Source organism: Stegodyphus dumicola, chromosome 3 (assembly GCF_044657685.1).
Source record: "Stegodyphus dumicola isolate Sdum_Otavi_A_Nest chromosome 3, ASM4465768v1".
Taxonomy (NCBI): Eukaryota; Metazoa; Arthropoda; class Arachnida; order Araneae; family Eresidae; genus Stegodyphus; species Stegodyphus dumicola.
In genome coordinates this window covers 198,372,360-198,397,297 of record NC_140770.1, presented here as the reverse complement: position 1 = coordinate 198,397,297, position 24,938 = coordinate 198,372,360, and the positions used below count along the sequence as shown (strand labels likewise).

The window sequence follows — 24,938 nt, the reverse complement described above, 5'->3', positions numbered from 1 at the left end:
AATACTGAGTCATCATCAGTGCCTCGAGAGTTTATCCTGAGCCATTTTGGAAAATGCTTACAATACTCAGTAGTAATGCCTGGTTACATGTTGCTGCATTTGTTCTGCATGTCTTCGAATTATGTGCTAAAGAAATAACAATAATGTGAAAATACAATTTACCTTTATTCACTCCATAGCTATTCCCATGATTTCAAAAATGTAGAAAACATTTATAAAATTAGAAATGCAACAACCTTGTGTTTAGCGTAAATTTTAGTAAACACTCTATAGACATCGACGGAAAATAGATACAGATCCCTCTTCATCAGGAGCAAAGAAATCTGCAACAAGATGAAAGCTACGGTTGTTGAAAAACTTAGCTAATAAAATTCTAAAAGCGCTAGGAAGGACTGGATAAAGTCATTAACTAAACAAGATAAATCTTTGTGAATGTGAAAAGCTTCAAGAAAATCCATTTCACCAATGGAAACAATTTTTTGGATAAATTTTGCAGATCGCAAGCCCAAATTATGATTGAATTTATAGAAGACATATTAATTTCGTCTAATAAGATTCGTCTTCATAAGATTTCAGTCTTATGTCCGAAAGCAGTTAAAAATGTTTCAAATGACTACTATGATTGTATAAATATAATTGTCATAATTTTATTTAATTTGTTGATGCCTTTTAACATTTTTAGTAGAAGTTTTAATTTTTAGTGGAAGCTTTAACTTTTTTAGTGGTTCTTTGTTTGTAGAACCATCTAGCAAATTTATTCTTTATTTATTTGAAGCATGAATCTTTCCTAATTAATTCACCTATTTATCTCTTTAAAGTGCTACTGATACTAAACATATCTGTGTCGCGCTTATATAACTCGACAATATAATTTCAATTTCTTTATTATAATATCAATGTCGGAAATCTGATAACATAGCAATATATAGCAATAAAAAGGTAAATAAGTATTATCAGAACCCTGAGGAATAATGAAAGTTTCCATCGCAAGTTAAACTGCAAGCTAAGAAAATTATCTCGTTCATTCTTCAAAAGTACAGCCGCAAAGATACAAAACTTTATTCCTAAAATCTTTTACCTTATGCGAACACCTCTTACCTTTAAAATGCTTACTTCTCTATCCATTGAAATGCTAAATATCTGAATTAATCATATGAAATGAAGGTGATGATGCTTAGTTCACGTTCCTTTACTTACATTATTTACAAAGTAAAGAGGCGGACTGAAGAAACGTTATTTCCATCAACTGCTTCCAGAACTATTCTATATATGCACATACACACATATTATATGAACTAATACATTCAAAGATAAAATATTAACTTAATTTTTATATATTATTTTTATCTAACTCAGTTGCGAAGACAAAACTAGTATTAAAATTCGTTATGAATTAACCGATAATGAGCACTGATAAAATCAGATTAAAATTATTACAAAACTAAAGAGGTAACATATGGTAAAGATAAGTTTTAAAGATATAAACTCTTTTGGCCCTGAATCTGAGCGCACGCTAGAGGATCAAAATCCAGTTTTTTATTATATCAAACAAAAGCAGCATTTTATTGGGTTTTTTTATCAAAATGATAGGGAAGATTGTTTTCAGTTTCTGCTATTGTGAAAATAACTAATATTTAGAGTTCTCAGATTTCACAACGCTTTTTTTTTATACGAAGTAAAAAAATGTACTGTAATGACTAAAAATATCGGATTTCAGATTTCAACGGAAATATCCATTTTGATTATTCCCGAATCTATTTTGATCATTTGTATGACATTTGTGTCCATGTTTTAACAGTCTCAAATTTAAAAAAAATAATTTTAGACCAATAACGAAATCTAACTTTTAATGCGGTATTATTACTTTTTTTAATGATTTATTTAGAATTATTGAGAAGAGTAATAGAAAGAAATCCCGTCTATAAATATGATGAATCATAATAATTGCATATAAGGAACGTTATTGACATTCATAATAAGTGTGTTAATTTCTCATGTTTAACTGTACCATATATATTATTTAAAACTATTAATGTAATGAGAAGGTACTTCATTTTTTTATAAACAAAGTCACAGCAGTATGTGAAATGCCTTTACATTTGAAGAAAAAAAAAATTAGTATACAAAAGTCACTTTGCTAATTTCAATTATGTACATGATACGATATATTTTGAGATAGTATTTAATTAATGAGTTCTTTTCGACTACAAATTTAAACACTTAATTAACGAGAAAATAAATAATTACTAGAAAAACAACTCCTTTCCAAGAATTTAGATGGATGTGGAATTTTACTAATAATGCGGCCAACTTATATTATAAATATTTACATAGGGGATTTTTATTCAGAGAATATTGCATACAAAATATTCATAGGCAGAGAACAGGAATATCTAGAAAGAAAATATCTCTACAAGAAATATTCATGCAGAGAAAATTCACACACACACACACACAAAAAAAAAAAAAAAAAAAAAAAAAAAAAAAGAACCAAGAAAACTGGGTTACGATTTTTTAAACAATGAAAATTTAACCTAAGAACACTTATTTCAACTATTTATTGTGACATACTATGCCGTTACATACTATATGAGTGCAGAAAAAGTGTTACACTTGTATTGTGAAGATGCATTACACTATCATGATATTATAGGAGTTAGTGTAAGTGTTTTGAAAAACTTAATTCGTAAATCTCTTAATCAGTCTCTTAAATCTTCGTAACAATTAAGCTTTTCGTAATTAATATATGTTGCAAAATTAAACTAACATTTTCGTAAATGTTTTTGCTTTGAGTTGAACTTGGAATTATAAAATCAATCAAAGTTCAATCTAAGATTGAAGTTGAGTTTATAGTAAAATTCCACATATTTCGAGAAACGCTGATACGAATCGCTCTTCTTCAAAGTGGTAAATAAGCTACACTTCTTTGCCAAAAATATATCACTTAAATGAATGAAAAAAAAAAGTAAGAATTAAAAAATAAAATACAAATCTGCAACGACATATGTTGAGCGAATTAGACTAGAAAGAAGTGGAAAATTAGAATATAATTCTTCTTTTAAATTCTTTAGGAAAAGTAAGATTAAAATCATAAGTTAAAATCAATAGATATTGATTAATGTCAGTGTATTTTGATAAGTGTAACTTACAAACTGATGAATATTGATTTTGCGAATATTGAAGTTTAAAATATCTTTAAGGACCCAACAATGATGAGACGTAGTAGGTTTACAAATTTCTCTTTTTCTGTCCTATGATTCATATTCTTTAATACGATTCGCAGAATCAGGTAGTTATTAATTAATAGACTGAGCTCCATTAATTACATTATCCTATTGAATAATTCTTTAAAAAAAGAGTAATTCCTTATAATATTACTCAACAAGTTAAAATTTACGATGATTCTCCACCTTCAGGATTTGGCGATTGAGTCTCCTAATCCCCAGTCGCTCTTTAAAAAGGGGAGTATATAAGGTATTTCTCTCGCCTTCTTAGCATGCCTTCGTAGTGTAGAGGTCAGCACGCTCGACGCAAATTTGAGAGGTCCCTGGTTCGAGTCCCGGCGAAGGCGTTGCTCATTTCTTCGATTTCCTTGTTTCAAAAAATACCTGATGACTTTACAATGTTTAACCAAGGTTTAAACAGGATCCGGAGCATAACCACGAAATAAAAAGCTATTATAATAAGGCCTTAAGATATACTTTTAATATTTTTAAAGTGCGAAACGCTAAACGAAATATATAAATTTTGAATATATTTATATATATTAAAATCAGTAGAACAGAAGCACAGGGTGCTCGAAAAATATCCGGTAAAAATGTAAAGGCGGATAAAGGAGATCGAAGCAAGTAGGTTTTGTAATTGAATGTGTGCGCCAAAATGACACGTTCAGGTAGTACAGGGCACTGTCGAGCGGAAGTTAAGAAAGTTCACCTGGTGTAAGTGTCCTTCCCGTGCGGATGTACAGCGGTATGCATTGCTACACGAACGCGAAGTCCACTGATATAAATTTTATTTATGGGTCTGTGGCTAAAAAGAAGCAGCTGCTGAAAAGAGATACAATGAACGATTCCTGTGTATCTTCTTTGAGCACCAGCTGCATTTTCATCTGCAGCCTTACAAATAAAATGCATGTCGCAGAGCTATGCTTTTGGCTACTCAAAATCCTCATGAGAATGAAAATTTTTGTCCCATCATAACGCTTTTATCTCCCTCTCAATAGTGCTCTGTATCACCTCAATAGCGCCACTTGGACACACACATTTTATTACAAAAGCTATTTATTTCGGTTCCTATTACCTTCATGTATATTTTTGCCAGATGTTTTCCGAACACCTTGTATAAAGACTAAAAAAATTATCTATTTTTCATATTAATTTTGTAGAACTATTAGGTTATTCGGAAGCAGAAGACTTGAAAAATGAGCAACACCTTCGCCGGGAATCGAAGCGCGGACCTCTGGAATACGCGCATGCAGACCACTACACCAAGAAGCTACGCTAAGAAGGCGGGAGAAATACCTTATATACTCCCCCTTTTAAAGGGCACCTGGGGAATAGGGGACCCAATCGCTAAATCCTGGTGGCGAAGAATCGTCATCCAGCACCTTTTTTAGTTCGGGCGCCACTTGTAAAGCTATTAGGTTATAGGTTATTTGGAAGCATGAGTCTTGAAAAATTAGCAACGCCTTCGCCGGGAATCGGACCGCGGATCTCTGGAATATGCGCCCAGCGTGCAGACCACTACACCACGAAAGCACGCTAAGAAGGGGGGAGAAATACTTTATAATTTCAAAAATTGTATGGGAGGCAGAAAAAATAATTTAATTAACGGAAAATAATCGTGCTATAGTCACCATAAGGAAATCTGGAAAACTAAATTTCTTCAAAAATGAAAAATGCGAAGGATTACATTACTTTTATCAACTTTTGCACTTATAAACTATTATATTATTTTTTATAAACTTTAATATTATATTTATCGACTATTTAAATAGTAACTATTAACTTGCACGGGCAACGTTTTTAAATGAACATTCAAAAAGTATAAATTCTCATGTATGCAATAGTTTATAAATGTGCTAAGAGAAAAGATGCATCTTGCATATAGTACAATTGTCTTTCACAAGTTTACAGAAATTTACAAAAAATGTTAGAAATAAATCAGTAATTCATATCGCATAAAATATAAGGAAACTACAGTCATGCCTCCGTATCTACTCATTCATTATCCGCAAATAAAAGGCACGAAAAAAATAAATAATGTAATTAAATACTACATGCCAACTGAAAGTAGAATAGTAATGTAAATACATCCAGCACTACGGTCTTTCTACAGGAATCACAGACAAGATCGCCCGCATATTCGCATTCGGCCTCGTAAAATGCAGTTGGGTATGAAAATAGTCGCTCTAGAGCCTTATGCTTGCTTTCGGCTTACCTGTTAACCTCAGATTCTCATGTTTTTTGCCAACACTCTACTTCCTAACTATATATTGACAGAGACTCATCATTCTTTCTTTTCGTATCCTTATTAAAACAGCCTTCACTCGCTTCTAATATTCCTTTCATTTTTATCCTTTTTTTACATGCATTTATTGTTCTTTCATCGTTTTGTTGGAAAAATGAAAAGCTATTATTTCCAACAGTGCTTGAAGTCACATATACTAGTACAATAGATACAATACTACAATTCTTTCCTGGGCGTAGACCATTTATGAGCTATCCTAATCGGCTGGGTTTCATAGAACCTTTGCATATATGGTGAAATTGGCGATTTCGAAATTTATGTATTTGATTACCATTCATGCTCAACTACCATCTCCGAAAGCTGACAGCTGTCACCCATGAGCAGCTAACACTTGCAAAAACAAGTATGCAATAACCTGCATTTAAGTATGCATGTATTACCATGTTGTCACTGTCACAAGGAGACAACACTGATTACCTAATACCATCAGCCACATTGTAATATTTTGCAACCAGAAAGGCACCGTCAGCTGTATCAAAACATATACGTAAATATTTGTGCATATTTAGCTCATTATTTAGTTCATATATAATAGTTCATTTCATAGCATATTAGCTTCATCATTCATTCTCTTTACTTGTAATCAGCATTAGTGTATAATCTGTAGAATCGCTAACTCGCCCTTGGTGTTCGTATAATATAGTAACTGCAGCATAATAAAATATAGTAACTGCAGCAATACTGTTGCATGAAAGGAAGTAACATTCTTGTTAACTTCCTTTCATGTTGTGCAATGCTTAAATATTTGAACTGATTACATCTATACCTGTAACTACACCCTGCCCTTAACAACGAATATTTGTAAACCAAAATATACTGTGATAACGTAATAGCATTTTTCCCATCATGTGCTTTCCTTCCTTGCTGCTGTTCGTCCTTTAATATTCCTCACTTTCGAAGACCATTGATCTAAGCTCGGTATCATTATTATTAATACATTACCGGGATCCAACAGGCTGATAAGCACCTACGTCAGTGAGATAGCTTCTCTGTCGATGGCGGAAAGAAGGAAAGAAAGTACATGCAATACAAAACAGTAAATGCAATTCATTTCTCACTCGTGGATTAAGTGACAGAATATCTTAATTCCATACGTACAAGAGAGAGTATACGTGGGGTTACCAAGGTTGCCTAAATGTAACTGGAATGAAAGTTCTACAAGCGAGTATTTTGGAATTAAGGATCGCTCACCTAGATTTTGTTAACTTCGGATTTACTACACCTATCTAAAGTGGTTTACCCTAGATATTGATCTGTGCACGTTCCTCTTTGTAGCATTCTTCCATTTTTATAAATGTGCATGATTTTTTTTTCTTTTTGTTGTTGAGGTAAACTGCAACTGAGGCCGCTGCAAAGCTTCGGCAAATTTTTAATAAGATGCTTTGAGTAAATCATAGGTGTAAGCGTGGTCTTCCTGATTAAAAAATGGCAACACGTGAAGTGAAGACTGCTACGGCTTGTACATTCATACGAACGGAAATTAGGAGAACACTGAGAAAATGTGCCAGGTTACTAATGAAGATCACCAGATTTCTGAATAAATTCTCTTCGCCCAGCAATTTTTGGGAAAGAACAATATTGAGCTTGTGTCTCACTCACGCGACTCCAGAAATCACTTTATTGCTCAAAAAAGTTTCTTCTATTTCCAGAGATAAAGAAAGTTGCCAAAAACAATTCAGTAGATAAAAAAAACAAAAAACTTTTCTTGTCTTGAATATCAAGAATTCCAGTGTTTGCATGTTTCTATCACAGGCCAAAACAATAAAATATATATCGATGCCGGTGGACAATATTTCGAGGGTAATTATATTATAATTAGCTAAAAATAATTCCAGTTACTTTTTGTAATTCCCTATTTTGTACTATTGTATTTAATAATATAAAATGCTCTTAAGTGTAGGTTATAGTATAATTCATTATTACATTATATAATAATAGTAATGCCTCAACACAACACACATAGTTGTTTATTCATGTTCCCTAGGAAACATGGTTCTTTATAACTTTTAGAATGTATTAATTATGGATACGCAGAAATAACTCTACGCATAAATCTTCACGACAAGTGTTGTAAGAATAAAATAAAGGACCACGTAACCATCAAGTTTATAAGTAACATTTTTTATTTCAAATCATGTATTATAAATAGAAACTACACATAAACGCGAAATCTACTGTATTTCGCTATATGTTACACAAATTTGATTCAATGATTAAATAAATTACTTATTTAAATTCTGAAACATGTAAAAATCTGAAAAACCATATACGACCTGAAGTATAAATTTACACGATAACGTGATAACGTATTTCGTGATAAAGTAAAAGGGAAACAAACAGCCGTAATCCGTCTGCTTAGCGTAAGCCAATTTCAGGAAATGGGATACAGTCTCCTGATCTTGAATCTAATTCTAATGCAAAACTTTCTCTCCGTAAGAGGGAGAAATGATTTTTGCGGAAACGGGAGAGCACCCCGTAATCATCGAGGAAAGGAAGGGCATTTATTAGGGCAGGCGAGGGAGGCTAATTGGATTTTAAGTGAAATCATCAAAGCGTGGGAAAATAGTTCAGTTTGTTCACGGATTGGACTTTCCATGTTCGCTTGTCGGGATTTCTATTATTTCTAATTAAAATGTCTTCTGAAGTTTTAAAGAAATCGCGATGCAAACTTTTACACAAATATGAAATTAAATGTACTACCAATAGATGACTTTTCCTCATAATAAAAATTACTTTAGAATCCGTCATATAAAATTCCGCAGTTACCATTAAAATATTAACCTAGTATGTTTTCAATACTAAGAGATGTTTCAATAAGTTCAGTAAGTATGTTGTAAGTTGCAATAAGTTCACACTTTTATGAAAGCTTTCCGACTAAGATTTATGAGAAATAAAAATGGTTGCTTAAATCAGAGATTACCAACCCTTTCCCTGCATCGGTTTTTTAAAAGGATGGTTTTTCTCACTGACCCTCTGTACTTTTCTCTATCTTATGCGGTATGCAATATAATCCTAATAAAGTAACTGCACATAAATTTAAAGGTAATAATTAGATTACGAATATGGAAAAAAAATTTTAAAAGTGGTTTGTTAGACTTTTATTGAATGTATTGTTCTTATTTTTAAATTTACGAATAGAAAAAACTCTTAAGAAACAATATCACGAATACTAATTGCACAAAAGTTTGACTTGAATATGATGGCCGCGCTTGATGTATTGATGCGATTTCTTTTAATTTAGCATAAAACTGCTTAATCAATTCTTAAATCACCTCTTTCAAAAATATTCAACATATTACTTGTTTTCAGCAGTAAATTATTAACTCAACTAAAGCGTGTTTCTACTAGATATGAATAGAGTCAATTAAGTCAATAATGTCTCTCGGATAATTTTGAAATTCAAAAACTTAGAGGACCTATTGTTTGGAATAAGACTTGACTTTGAATGTCATAGCTTTACATTAATAAACAATTAATTAGCAATTTCATTAGTATTTTTATAAGGGTCTTGATGACGCTGATTAGTTGCTGGTGCATTACAGCTATCGACCATCAGTCGACTCCTTGATCATCATTTACCCTCCTTAAAATTCCATGGACTCTCAGAGGGGTTAATATCGGATTCGTTGGGAACCTTTGCTCTAAATGATTATTCAGAATTTAAGGCATTAATTATTATTATACGAAAGCTTAAATAACTGTGTTTAAAATCCATATAAGTGGAGTTGTAAATATAATTTTAGCTGTTGTGGTCAAGATTATGTACACTTTAGCGGTATTATTTAAACAATTTTAAAATACTCAAATTTAATTTAATCGCTCAAAATTCCAGTGCGTTTTATAGTTTCTGAAACATTTTTGGAACATCTCCTACTTTTCACAGCAGATTTTGTTCAGCAACTATTTCCAGTTGGTTCACTGTCCCCCTCAACCTTACAATAAGGATATATTACATTTTTATTGAGATTGTTAGGCACTGACTGAATGAAATTTTTAGGTATTTATTACATTTACTATGTATGGAATTATTAATTAAAATGCGTCACGTAATTTGGAAACAGAAAAGCAATAATCAAATGCTTCTCAAATAATATATAATAATAAACCTGACAAAATATACACGAATTGCTGCTATGGCACTCTTAAAGACGTGTATTTAAAAAAATCATACTTCTGATGCTCACTGGGCTTTATAACAATTACCGACTTGTTATCCTCCTTTTAAATAAATAGACCAAGAGATTGTAACTTAACAAATGAACATTATATTCTTAAAACTTCAACGTGTATGAGCGGTCGGCTAGTATGATTTGAAACATTTTTTGTAAAGATGCGTGCTGTAATGTTTTTGTAATAAATTTAATTCTTGAAGTGCTTGTTTAAAATACTTTCAAGTTCACCACATTTTGTCCAAACGTTTTCTTATTGCTCACTTATTTCTCATTTCCTACTAACTGCTTCTCAGGACGTTAATATATCCTCAGTGCCACATTGGAAAACTATGTGTTAAATAAATCAGAATTGGTCATACGACAAAAAAACGATTATTTTAAATTTTATGGCGCTTAAATTAAGAACTTTATATTTTTATTCATCCATTCTTCAACAATTTGAAATTTATTTCATAATATTTCAAATTTTATTAACATTGAAAAAAACTCATTACAGATTAGGTGTATAACCGATAATCATTTAAATAATACTAGGGGAACAACATTTTCAACATTGTGCCTCGTGTTTTCTCAAAGTTTTCATATATTGCTAAAATTAAAAATTTCGAAAACGTATGTTCTGTACCAGAACTATTCATGCGAACAAATTAAATATCTGTTCTCGCACTTCTCTAACAAAGCACTAAGCAGCCAAAATAAAGGAAGAACAGAATATTAGCCCGAAACAAAGACGTTCAAAACAAGAGTTACGAAGATCAGTAGCATGATGCAATTAGATAGGCGTTTTATAATTTAAACTATATTTAATTTATATCTTTATTTTTGACTCTACATAGTTGGTTTACTTACATCTAATTGCTTGCTCCTTTGTCTGTCTTGAGGGAAATATCACGCTCCTTTTTTGAATAATCATGCTAGGGGGCGAGAAATCAGCTTTAAAGCTCTGTTGAAAGCCGTAGTATGAGCTGAAAATTCATCGTCAACAGTAAATCCTTTTTTAGTGTCCAGGAAAGGATGGAATGATTTCATTTATACGAGGTTCACCTGAAATTCTCGAGATGCAGCCAAATGGTACAAGTTAAACTTATGAAATCATAGGTATGAATCTTCTAAAGATTAAACACCTCAAACTATCATTTCTTGCAATCGATGAAAAGTGCGGTTTTACAGCTTCATCAGTTTCATCATCGGAATGAAAAAGAAGGCCCCTTTAATTTTGTTTTCAATTAAAAAATAGACAATCACGCATAGCAAGATCAGGATAATTAAGTGGATTATCTATAATTTTAATGTGTTTTTGTTCAAAAACACTAGATTGTTATTATGGCTGTATAATACGATGTATGAAGCCTAAGTTCCTTAATATTCATTTTTTGAAGAATTTCTGGAAGACAGAGATGAACCAGTTAGCTATAACTTTCTTCTGTCCAGCTAACTTGATGGTTAACCAGCTCAGCAGTATTGCATTTCTGAAGAACAGCATACATTGTTTTTATAGCTCCTTGTACATTCACCATTTTTTATTTGGGGTCAACTTAAAACTCATGCTTTATTTTTCCTAGTTGTTAGAAGATGAGAACCAATTCGTTGGGTCTGCCAGAAGCAACACTGTCGGTACCTCAGAACTTTTTTTATTATAGGAGATGCTTTCTTATCCGATGGAATTTCCGCAGAATACATAAAAGCAATTATGTACGCTATAAATCTACACTGAAGAAAGGAATGCAGCAAAAGACTACAACAAACATAACACCTGTAACTCGGTGCTTTAAAAGGCTGAGTTTCAATTCCATCGTTCGCCATGAGTTAACTTACAGTTTAGTTTGGAAGGAAGTCACGAAAGCAATTTCGAAACTTAACCGTGAAGTATGTCGAGAAAATATCAAAAAACTATCACAATCAGATGAAAATATCAGCATTTCTTCGCATTTTAATATCAGCGTCATTTCAATAATTTTTTTAATTTTTGATTAATACTTATTTTTCATTATAAGCATTCCTTTCCGATTAGCTTGTATTATTCTTATGAACACAACTTTCTTTGAAGATCGCCCATAGTTTAAGCACAAAATGAATTTGGAATTCATTGCTGTTTCCTTATTATTATAAGTTATGAATAAATAAAAGAAAAGGAGCAACAAGAAGACGATTTACGCCTACAGAAAAAAAAATCAAAATCTCTACAACATTTATTCCCTTTAATAATTCTATTCTATTTCATTCTTCTTTATGAGAATTCGAAATCAAGACTTGAAAGTTACAAATTAAAAAAGAAGAATGTTTGCTAGCAATAAATAGCGATTTTTTTTATATAAAACAACAATATTATACCATATCTCTCATAAACAGATATTTTTAATATAATCATGAGCTCAAAACGGCAATCATTTTAGTCGAATATTAATAGTTATTTTTTAACACGTACATGACTACTTTCTAGTAAACTCAAGGTTTCACAGCAGTTATTTAAACACATATATTTAAATCTGTAAGAATTTTAATCTTTCAAATAAGTAAAAAACTAATGTGGACACAACATGACTTCCTTGCACGCCAACTAAATTATAAGCAACTTTTGCTGTAATTCATTTAAACTTAACTAATCGATCCCTCAAGGCAATTTGAAAATGATAGAAAAACGTGCAAATTTTGTAAAAATTAAATATTCCGGTCAGTTTTTGTTATACAGAAGTCAAACTCCTTGTATTCTTATGTCTTTCATAACGGATATAAAACTTTTCGAAATATAAGTACTGGAGTTGGGAGACTACATTAGAAGTTAGATTTCGTTATTTAGCAAAATTAGTTTTGACGTTGTAGAGATATTAGGTAATTTTTGGAAGCAGAAGATGTGAAAAATGAGCAATGCCTTCGCCGGGAATCGAACCACGGACCTCTAGAATACGCGCCCAGCGTATTCTAGAGATCAGTGGCGTACCACACTTCACAGCGTACGTACCACACTATGAAGGCATGCTAAGAAGGTGGGAGAAATACCTTATATACTCTAACTTTTAAAAGGCGACTGGTGTTTTATCGCCAAATCCTGGGTGTGGAGAATCATCGTCCAATCACCAAATCCTGGGTGTGGAGAATAATCGTCCACCACCCTTTTAGTTCGGGCGCAACTGCAGAGCTATTAGATTTTTTGAAAGCCGGAAAGATGAAAAATGAGCAACGTCTTCGCCGGGAATTGAAACACGGACCTCTGGAATAAGCGCCCAACGTGCAGACCACCACACTACGAAGGCAAGCTAAGAAGGCGAGAGAAATACGTTATAACGTTGACAAAACATGAATATTGTCGTCGTTCAAAGCGCTTTTGTAATTGGATGAATATGTCTACTACCAGCGATTGCGAAAATAAACGCCAGGTATATACATACACTTTTGATATTCCCGATTGCAATAAAAAAGGGAGGTGCACAATTAGATATTAGATATTATAGTAGTCCCATATACTAAATTTCAGCTTTCTACGGCTAATCGCTTTTGATTTATGGGAGATATTTACGTAGGTTCAGACATCACCAAAAAAAAAAATCCATTTTTAATCCAGTTCGTTTTGGCAGAAAGAGATCTTTATTCTGTCTGTACGTACAGATGTCACGTCAAATAAATAATCAAAATGGGTATTTCTGTAAACATTTCAAAATCGAAATTTTTCGCATTTGCAATACTTCCTTTACTTCGTAGAAAAAAGTAGAAGGAAAGAAGAGGGAAGAAAAGAAACAAATAAATAAATTTCTTTGAGATGGGTAAACAATAAATTTTTGTATTTTTATAGTTTCATAAATTATTAATATCGCTTTTATGAAATGGTTTTGGCTTCCTTATTTGTAACTTCTAGGATAACAACTTTGCTGAAAGGCAACTTATGATTCCGTTTACTTTTTTTTTTAATATTCTTTTTTTGAATATAATTTTTGAATATCTAATTATTTAATATTATTTTTGAATATTTGGATTTTGAATATTCTGCTATCTTTATAAATATTTAAATACAGTCATTACTTTTCCATTCAACTTTAAGTAAATAATCTCATTTTGTGGCATTACGATTGAAACACAATTCAAAATTTATACTTACGGTTTCACATAGCGAAAGAAATCAGACTGATCTTCGAAACGTAAACCATTCTTTTAAAATTGTGCATTAGAGTTTCATTTATAATGCCAATCTTATTTGGTGCCACTAAATTCGTTTAAAGAATTCCACACTTTTCCGAAATTATATTTGCCCTGATTTACTTTTCTTTCAACCAATTAATCATTCATATTTATTCAGAGGAACCTGGTATTAAATTTATTCGCAAACTAGAAAACAAGACTCGAATCATTTCGCTTTTTAAATTTAAAAATAAGCAGTAAACGAAAAATGGCAGAAATTAAACTTTGATGCATTAAATTATAGTATTTGCTTAGAAACTATATAGCGTCCTAACACTGTGTAATACTAACTAAATGTTCTTCAGACTCTATTAGACAGCCGAGCGTGTTAGTGTCCTACTTGAAAATATACGACAAAGTATTATAAAAGATTTAAATAAACTTTTTTTTTAAGCGTGAATTTCACCGAAGGCAACCACTTGTGCGTACAAAGTCCGCCACATGCTGGTATTAAAATTTTAAAAAAATATATATCTGATGTGACACCACATGACATCTTTGTATGGCCTATTAAATTATACACATTTTGCTGCACTTCATTTAATCTTATTTCGTCGAATTTCATTACAGATATACTTCTCATTCAATAAATTGAATTCTCACTTCGCGGTAATCCAAAAATATACAAAAACTGAAAACATTTTCGTTAAAAATTGTGAAATACAGAATAACTTAAAACACCAAATGCAGCTAAAAACAATTAAAGAAAAACAATTTTTTACAATTAAAATTAGAATTTCAACACCAAATAAGTAATTCGGCCAACAGGTAGAAAGACAAATTTTTCGGCGTTACAAACAATTAAAGTTAACTTCTGGTCCCGATAGGCAAAATTACACTGAAGTCGGTGCACCGACTGATTGAATTCATTATGCTACTAAGAGCTTCAAATGTAAACAAATAGCCACCACTTTAGACCTAGTGACACTTTTAAATTGTTGATAATTCTAAAACTATTGCTTGCAGATTAACTAAACGCATAATAACCTTAACTGTAATATAAGAACAACATACACTTTTAAAGCCAAAAATGCACAATTTACTAGCATATAAGAATAAAAAAAATTGAGCTCAGTGAACCAGGTAACAAGGATGGGAATATATATATATATATATATGTATGTATGTACACTGCTCAAAAAAAAAAAATGGGACAGTCCTATATCTCCCGATCTACTGGGCCGATTGACAAAATTCAAATTGCGTTCTTCATGTCTCGAAAGCGCGACTTAGGATATATATTAGATTTATATATAGCACTATTCTAACATAGGTATTTTGACACAAAATCGGACTTTTTCTGAAATAACATACCAATTTTTTTACATATTTCGATTCTACGACTCAAATTACGCCTAAATATGAAATTTTGTAAAATTTGGAGCGAAATTTACAGAGAAATTCACAAATTTATGTTGGCACTTTTTTGTCAGTTTGCGCCAAGAATACTTTACTTGGCGAACTTCTTAATATATGGCAACCTAGTTTCCTTTCCCGTGAGAGGGAAAAAAGTCACCATCGTTCCTTTTTTCCAAATAATATTCTTTATATTATATTTTTAATTATAACTTATTATTTTAAGTAATTTTTTTCTTTTTCGAACTTCATTTTAATTGTTTAAGTTCCCCCCCCCCTTTTTTTTTTTTTCGAATAACTGTTTTAAAAATTTCTATTTACCTATTCGAACTGCGTAAATAAAGGTGCAGCGTTTATTTTTTTTTTTCAAATAGTTTTCTTTATATATATTTTTCGTCATAGTTATTATTTTAGGTAATTTTTAAATTTTTATACTTTTATTTTAATTGTTTGTGTTGCATTGTCTCTTCAGATAATTGTTTTAAAATTTTCTATTTATTCCTTCGAACTGAGCATTTTAAATATATTTATTAATATCAATTTTCCAGAATTTGATTTTATTTATTTGAACTGCGTTTCTTTTGGAAGAATACTTTGTAACCCAGACTACGATGAGTTTGAAAACTGCATACTATATTAAAACAGAAAATACAGTAAAGCACAGTTTTACACGCCTTTCAATGTTCCGTTCAGAAAAGATATATATAAATAAGAGAGATGTATAACCGACATTTTAACTTAGGATGACCTGCATACACTGCTTTAAACAGTTTTATCATTGTGCCCACTGCTTTACACAATTTTATCCTACATTTGTTTCTTAAAATGTTATTCATATTTTAGTCAAATATTTTATTTTTGAAATCGCAAGAATCAAATATCATAACATTGAAAAGTTTTAAATTAAAAAAAATACAAATACTAAATTTCACGAAAAAATTTATTTTTCTTCTCTTTTTCTTTAAGCATTCTGAAAGTATATTAAAAAGTATCCAACTTTTCGAAACATTTTGGTATTTCTGACAATCATTTTAAATAAAGTTATCGCCTTCCATTTCATAAAGGCTCACAAACGGCCGAGCGGTAAAGACGTTGATTACTGGTAGTTCGGTCCGAGGTTCGAATCCCGCGAACGGGCTGGTTGCATGGGTGTTTTTGTGGTTTTCCCGATGTGTAACGTGTATACGAGCCAGTTTCCCTTAGAAAGTCCTCCACGAAGGCATCCCTCCCTTTAGGCAGATAGCCCTCGTGTGCTTTACCATAATTAAATAATCCAATCCAATCCTTAATTAAATATAATTGATTTGTAACTTCTACTAGAACTGACGGTAAGAATTGAAGTGCAAATAAATAATATCGTGTGCAATCTTGATTAATATAAAATTAAAAATATTTGAACAGAAAAGTATTTGCATTCAGACAGAAAGTTTTTTGAAATATTTGCAATTACTTTATAAGAAGGATTTATTAATAACCGTAATAATTATATATTATATTACTGATGATTAGGATTCAGTTCTTGACAATTACATTCTAAATTAGAATTTTAAGGATATAATGAAAATACGCTACGCACAAAAATACATTTTAGGATAAAAAAATGAGTTGATTTTTTATGTTTTAAAACTTCTTAAATTCATTTAATAAACATCGTATCCTCGTTATTAATTGAATCCAGAATGTTGGGTGTCGTTTATATAATTATTCTTACTTGTCCACAGCATCTGCTGACTTATCCCATTAAGTAGCTGCAGATCATTTCTCCATAGCCAATGAACTTCCATTAATTGAGTCTCTAGAGCGTTGCATGTTTATATCATAATTTGACTTTTATAAAAATGATTATTCTAAATCTTATGTTTTCATAAAAATATACTGTGCTTTAAAAATATGGATGCTAGTATCAGCCGCTCTTTCAGCCACTTCAAAAGCAACAGTTTGTTTAGAAATAAGTTATGCAGTTAATGTCATCAAATTCAAATAAACATCAAACGAAAATTTTCAGTTTTAGACAATTTGATTTAAACGAAGTGAGGTAGCAGACGATAAAACGCCGAAGGTAAAAATTTATTCTTACCAAAATTTACTCTTATTTTGTTTTAAAGATAGAGAGAAATTTAAAAAAAAATAGTTAAAAATTTGAATAATATCATCTATAATTTAAAAAAATAGCTTTTCATATATTATTAATAAATATTTATTACACATCATTGAGGGAAAAAATGTTATATAATTAATTCTCCGTAAAATTTTACTTGAAATTTAAGGTTAAAAATAGCTGTGGCAATTCACTGTAACAAAAATACATAGACCACATTTGGCATTATTATCGCTCAACAAAAAGATGCCAAATTTCAAAACGCGAAAATATGTAAATTCGTGTATATCTTAGAAAATTCTGAATAAAAAAGTCTAATTTTTTGCAGATATGCTTAAAAATACACCTACTTTAAGATGATGATGAAAATTTTATAGGTTATAATTCAAAATGTTTTTCGAAAAATTTATAAAAATTATTTTAAAATAGAAATTTTTAAAATAAAACACAAAAAATGGTTAAATTTTATTTGGAATGAACCCAAATTTCGAAATGTGAGAGAAAAAATCAAAAAAAGTTTAATAAAAAAAGAGATATTAATAAATATTTGCGAAATTCAATTAACATTGAGGAGCTAAAATTTTGAGAGCTTATATTTTAAAAACTACTCGTACGATTTTTACAAAACTTGGTATTCTGGTATAATTTGAGTCGTAGAATCGAAATATGGAAAAAAATTGGTATGTTATTTCAGAAAAAGTCCGATTTTGTGTCAAAATACCTATGTTAGAAAAGTGCTATATATATATATCTAATATATATCCTAAGTCGCGCATTCGAGACATGAAAAACGCAGTTTGAATTTTGTCAATCGGCCCAGTAGAACAGGAGATATAGCACTGTCCCATTTTTTTTTTTTTTTTGAGCAGTGTACGTGTATATACATATATACAGTCTGTATGTATGTATGCATGTATGTAGATATGTATATATATATATATATATGAACGTATGTATGTATGTATATCTATGTATGTATGCATGTATGTACATGTATGTATGTATATCTATGTATGTATGCATGTATGTATATATGTATATATATATTGTTGCGTGCGTACGGGTTCGTTACGAAAAGAATGCACAAGTCCGATGAAAAATGAACAAAAAAATTTATTATTATCACAAAATTCTTAAATTCCCTCAGATATTCTTTCAGTTTTACAATATCTCACAGTATCTTCTAACTACTCAAACGTTCAAAAGAACTTAATTCAAAACAGCTAGAGAAAGCTAATCCGCGAATTCGCTACAGTCAACAAGAGCAGATTTCTAAACAACAACAAACTAAGTAACTACTAAAATCACAGAACTGAGAGGTTTTCCTTCTATTTATAAGATTTTAAAATCGCGCGCGAGAATTTTCTAGTACTTTCTCGAAATCAAAAAGAGATATTTATTAAATGTTACATGCACGCGTTCTTGTATTTTCAATTTTCCGGCTTAGCTTTCTTTTAATATTCGTCACGCGCTGCACTGCGCGGGAAATAAAACCATTTAATTTACAATTTATCTAACATAAGCTATTTAAATACCAAATCCGCAACAATATATATGAATGTATGTATGATCGTGTATGTACGTATATCTATGTATGTATGTATACGTTTGGTGCGGCCGATTGCAATGAAACAGAGAGGTGGCAACTAGATGTTGGATTAATTCAATGTTTTAAATTCAATGTAATAAAATTTCAACGTTCTAAGGCTACTCGTTTTTGAGTTATGCGAGATATATATTTTATTTATTTTATTCGTACAGACGTCACGAAAAAAACTATTCTGAATCCATTTTGAATTATTTAACTATCCGTTTTGGGAAAAAAAGTCCTTTATTCTGCCCGTAAGTACAGATGTCACGCAAAATCATCGTTCAAATAGATTCAAGAGCGGCCGAAATGGATATTTTCGTTGAAATATGATACTCGAAAATTTTCGTGATTACTATACTTCTTTACTTCCTCCCACAAGGAAGTAAAATGTCGAATTTACAATTTCAGAGGATCGTAGTCAACCACTATACAAATTTGTCTGAACTAAGCTTGATGATTCTTTAATTTCGTGTTTAGGATTCGGCTAGCAAATGGCTTATTCAAAAGGCAGAGCCGGGAAATAGAAAGTAATGTTACGAGCATCTCTGAATAAATATTCAAAACCCTCGCTTTAAATGCTCTTCAATCTTATTTGTATCCTGGTGAGGGTTAACGAAGGGAAAAGTTGTAGTATAAATTAAAATCATAGAAATGGGTTAATTAACATAAAGTACCTTACAACTGTATATGAGGTTAGCAAAGATAAACGCATACAATATATATTATTGTTAACTAGTGTACAGATTGTCAAGACAGGAGGTTGAATTTGACATTACGCTTGATTTCAAAAAATCAAGTACGCTAAACTTGAAACCTGCTTAGATATCAAATAAAAAATAATCAAAGATATTATTTCTTCCGCTTCATTGAATGCAATCTCTCATTGCAAGTTACCAATCTTGGATTGTAAATATTACTACTGTGGAAAATATCTGTGAGTACTTCCTTTCAAGATAAATTTTGCATTGCCAAGGGGATACAAACAAAGGAAGCGGGATTTCAGAAAAGCAGACAATGGGTGCACCTTGAGTCTCATACAAAAACTGTATATTTCGTTAGAAACCGAAAGATCTGCAGAACAACACCATTAAACCGCCATGTGAGATATCCCAGTCAGTAAATTTGATAAAATGGCGAGGAAATCGGTTTATATGGGGAATTATATATTAAACCATGATATCATTTTCAGCACCTTTCTACAAAAGGAAATACTTTTTTTTACTCACTCTTTTTGTAATTTAGTAATCCTATGGGTTGACACTGTACACGTGAAAAAATAAACCAGCAGTAAAATGAAAGTGTGAGCTTTCCAGATTAGGTTTGGGAATTTCTGAATTAAATTGCGTAATCCAATTTGATTTCTTTTATGTTTTAATTTAACCCCTTAACATACTGATTATTTCAGAAAGAGCATTTCTATTTCCATCTAATTTTTAAATTCAAGCTTTTAAAACTGCACGGTTCGAGAGTAATTGATGCCCGAATAACTCAAAGTTTTATTTTATTTATTTATTTATTTTTATTTTATTTTATTTTATTTATTTTGTAAAAATTAAAACTTCGAATATACTTGAGCTTCTGTGTTAAGGGGCTAATTAGAAAAAATTATTTTTATACATTTTCTACCTTTCCATCAATGCTACAACACAAGCTTTATAGTATGCACATTATACATACAGAACTTTAATAACTTTAAATTTAATTTAATAAATTTAATAACTTTAATTTTAATTTACTTTTAATTTAAATTTATTTTGAATGCATGAGACTGTGTTTTATCATCAGAAACGTCTTTGCATAACGTTTGGAGTCCTACATTTTACTGCCATCCATGTAACATCCATTCGTATCGACAGGAGTTGCCATTGAGCGAAATAAATCATTAATTTAGTTTCCCTCGTACATAATCAGTTCTCAGAACTTTGCCATACAAAAAAATATAAGGTTTCTAATTTATTTTTAAGGTTTAATCAGTTACAACTCTTTAATAAACTGTTAAAGAATTATACATTAGATTAAATGCATAATTCTTTAACAAAATTTTATTTTTAATAACCCAATCTGTCAGATATAAATTAAATACGCTTAATTCATAATATATCCAACTGATAATTTTTCATGAACATATACAATCTTACATTAGTTCACAAAACGTGATTCAAACGCTAAATATTATGGTACAGAATCGTTTGGAGTTTTTAATTATGCATTTAGAATAACAAAATGTACTTACAACCATAAAAGCCAAATTTTAAGTTTTAATATATCGGTAAATAAACACCAACATCTTAATATATAACAAATACTAAATGAGAATTTAAACTAGGCGCCTTATGCGTTTAAATTCCCAGTGCATTCGAAAGTTCATTTTGAAAGAAAATTTTTAGAAAGCAAATAATTATTTTTAAAACAACTTAAAGTGCATTTAATTCTTTTTAACGTTTTAGAAAATGAGTTGGTTGTGTCGAAGGAATCTCGAAAGATATCACTAATGAACCAACTGCCACTCGTCAGAAAGACCACCCCCGTTTGCTTTCACCCCCCATACACGACTACTGCACAACTCCCTCCCGTAGAAGCCTGAGGGTTTCCAAAATCTCGTAATCTCCTTACATGCAGAAAATTGGAAGCTTCACTTGAATCCCGGCTTGGAGTTCATTAAAGAAAAGAAGTTTAATTCAACCACTACCCCAGCTGCCAAGTTCGCTCGGGTCTCTGTCGTCTCAGGCTATAAGATAGCTTAAAACTATTGCACACAGAAGAGATAACTACTCTTTGCTCTTAAATTTTCCAGTCTTTTGATAGGATTTTGTAATATATTGTTTCCTCATAGTATTAAAACCTGTATTAGATTCTAAGTATGGCATGTAACAGATAGGTTTCCCAGTATAACATACACATTCAAATTTACATTAACAGTGAGGAAAAAATTGCGCCTTATGCATAGAATAAAATTATTGACTGCTAAAACTGTTAACGTATTTTCTTCCTTCTCGCCGTGTGCCTACGTGGTGTAGTTGGAAGTACGTCCGCCTAGCACGAGGGAACTCCGGAGTTCGAGACCCGGCGAGGGTATAGTGCATTTTTCATGTTTCTTTCGACAAGCCTAATGACTAATGACTCTATAAACTAGTACCTTTCAAATAAAATGGAAATTAAAAACAAAATTTCACATTACACAAGAAATGGTCATAAATACGTTCCTATTTACAGTGGAATCGCATGCAAATCTTATCTTGCTTAACCGCCACTTTAAAAAGCACATTATTGCTGTTTTTGTGGGTAGAATTTTGCTGGATTTAGATTTCGAATTCGAATTAATCGGTTTATGTATACTAATAGATACTGAAACCGCACTTTTTATTTCATAACAAACAGATATGTCATTTATAAGCCGTAACATTTTAATTCACATGGTATTTAAATAATGGTATTTAAATAGATGCAGTGAAAACGTATCCTTTCCTCTATGTTTTATTATTGATTTCTGAACGCAGCCAAAAAATTTCCCAATTTTTGCATTTTAAGATAATAGCACTTTCAGGATTTCTAGAAATTCTTTTTAAATTTTCCTTGTGCCCATATACTATGACTGAAAGATTTTAAACCTCATCAGACATAAATTTTAACTCATATCATATCTTCAGTTCCTAGAAAACGAGCAACCGTTGCATTTCGAGTAAACTATATTAAATGTTCTTCATCTACAGCAGCATTTCTAGAGTTTCCTTTTTTTCCAGCAAGCAATTCCCATCTCCTTTCATAAATAAATTTTAAAATGCTATCTTTAAATATGCATTGTACTAAAATATTGAAACATATTTAAAAATTAGAACGTAAAATAATAAAATCTATCGCTGAAGCAGCTAAGATTGAAAATTTAATTTCACAAAATGAAATTATAGTCAATAAAGCTAGCGTTAAAATGTTATATATATTTGAATCTGATTTCAGAATTTGATTTGACGGAATACTATTTTGGTTTCTGACTTGAATGGATTTAGAAAGAAATGTTTTAAACAGACTTGGCAGTTAAAAGACTCTTTCTTTAAAAACACTCTTTAAATGAAATATTATTTTAAGTTCAGTATGTTTGTAACGTCTTCAGAATTTTCAAAAAAAGGAGACTGCGATACAATGATAGTTAAGTTACAGGAAGGGAGAACTCTGCGAAATGGCTTCTTTCCTTATACCTGCAACAGGTACAAAACTGGATTAATCATGCAGGAGGAAAGAATCATAAAAATCATCACCTCGTGCCAAAGAAGTCAATGCCATGACTCTGGCGAGTATGGTTGACGGGGACTGACATTTGATGAAAAGCAGAAACAGTTAAGTAGATCAAAAGTCAAAGAGGTGTTTTATTTTTCTACTATTTTATTTTATTCTTCTACTATTTCATTAATTTTACTTCTATTTTATTAATTTTATTATATGATACATCATATATTATCCTATATTTTAGCACTTTATTAAAAATTCTAATTTTATTATATGATATATTATGTACTATTCTATACTTTATGTATTATGCTATATTTTATTTTTATATATTTTAAGTATTATTCTGTATTTGTTATGATATATTCTATGTTTTAGCATTTTATTCCAAATTTAGAAAATTCAAAATTTTGTTATAATGACACATTATGTGTTATTGTATACTTAACGTATTATTCTCTCTCTATCTATATATTTTTTTCTATTTTAAGAATTATTCTAAATTTGTCATATGATGTAGTCTACACTAGCTTAATGTAAAACTTGTTTTATTAGATTTCCCTCCTTTCCCAATAGTACAAAGTTTCGAGATCTGGTTTCATCCGGTGGGCTAATAATTGATTTGCCCACTGCATAGTAACCCTTCTAATGACTCTTTTTCTGGTTTTCTTCTTTTTCTTCTAAAAATCGTTCTCCCTTTCTGCCCTCCTCTCTTAATAATAAACTTCTAAATCTCCCTCTAAAGAACTATCATCATACTCTTCTTCTGTCCTTCCGTCTTGCTCTATTCGGTTAGTGATTGGGAGCTATACCTGTGCAATCTTTAATGACGTTCTGGTGCTCCCAACACCTTTACCTGTACCTGTCTGAGGAAAAGTTCAATATGGACGTAGTAGAGAAAAGATGTATTAATTTTTTTCCTTCAACATTTCTTCACAGGTTCTTCCAATTACAAAATTTCCCAACATAAGATGGAAAATTATCATAAAATAGTTTTTCCACTTTGATAGATCGTTCTGTAAACACATTCATGAAATACTGCATAACAGTTCAATAGATGCAGCATGTAAACACATAAGTAGATAAAAAATGGGGGTTCTGCCACACGCGGTGTGAGGTGTGGGCGTGGCCAATGACGTCACACAGAGGGCGGGGCCAAAGGCAACGTCATCACACTAGGAGGCGTGGTCACGAGTGGAGTTGAGGTGTTGGTAGATTGCTGATTGAGTTGTAGACCTCCTGCTTTTCATTTAAAGTTAGTTTTTTTAATTTGGCAACAGGAAATATTTTCTGCATCTTAATTTTGATGAAATGGCGATGCTGCCCTCTCTTGACGAAAAAGTGAATTATTTGTTTTAGAAATATATTTTTAAGTCTGGTGTTAAATTATTCAATGCGCGACTCTGAAAACAATGTAAAAGAAACAAATATAAAAAAGACTTTCCTTTAATGAAACTACAAGATAATTTTTTTTTATTACTCAATTTTATTCTGATACTTTTATTCTTTCTAGTTTTCCATGAAACTTTAACTTATTTCTCAGGTTTTCTGTTCATAATAACATATTTATTTACTGTCATCATTTTTTAATACTTAACGTTTCTAATTTGTAATATTTTATTTAATTTCCACATACTAGTTTTTTTTCATACCTTTCATACCATTTCAGCATACCCTGATTTTTAACTTACATATTATATTTCACAAACGTTCCCGCACATGCTGTTTATTTGTTACACTACTTAATTTTAGATGCAATTTCACACGTTTTTTAACGTTATAATGTTCAATATATTCTGAA

The 24,938-nt window shown here is 30.9% G+C and overlaps 1 protein-coding gene and 1 non-coding gene across 8 annotated transcripts in view; one reads left to right on the top strand and one right to left on the bottom strand.

Moving 5' to 3' along the window:
• Positions 1-24,938, bottom strand: part of LOC118195621 (protein still life, isoform SIF type 1-like) — a 749,226-nt gene that overhangs the window by 478,922 nt on the left and 245,366 nt on the right. The window lies entirely within an intron of this gene.
• TRNAL-CAA (transfer RNA leucine (anticodon CAA)) lies at positions 3,499-3,571 on the top strand. The gene has a single exon. It is a non-coding gene; the product is annotated as a tRNA-Leu (tRNA).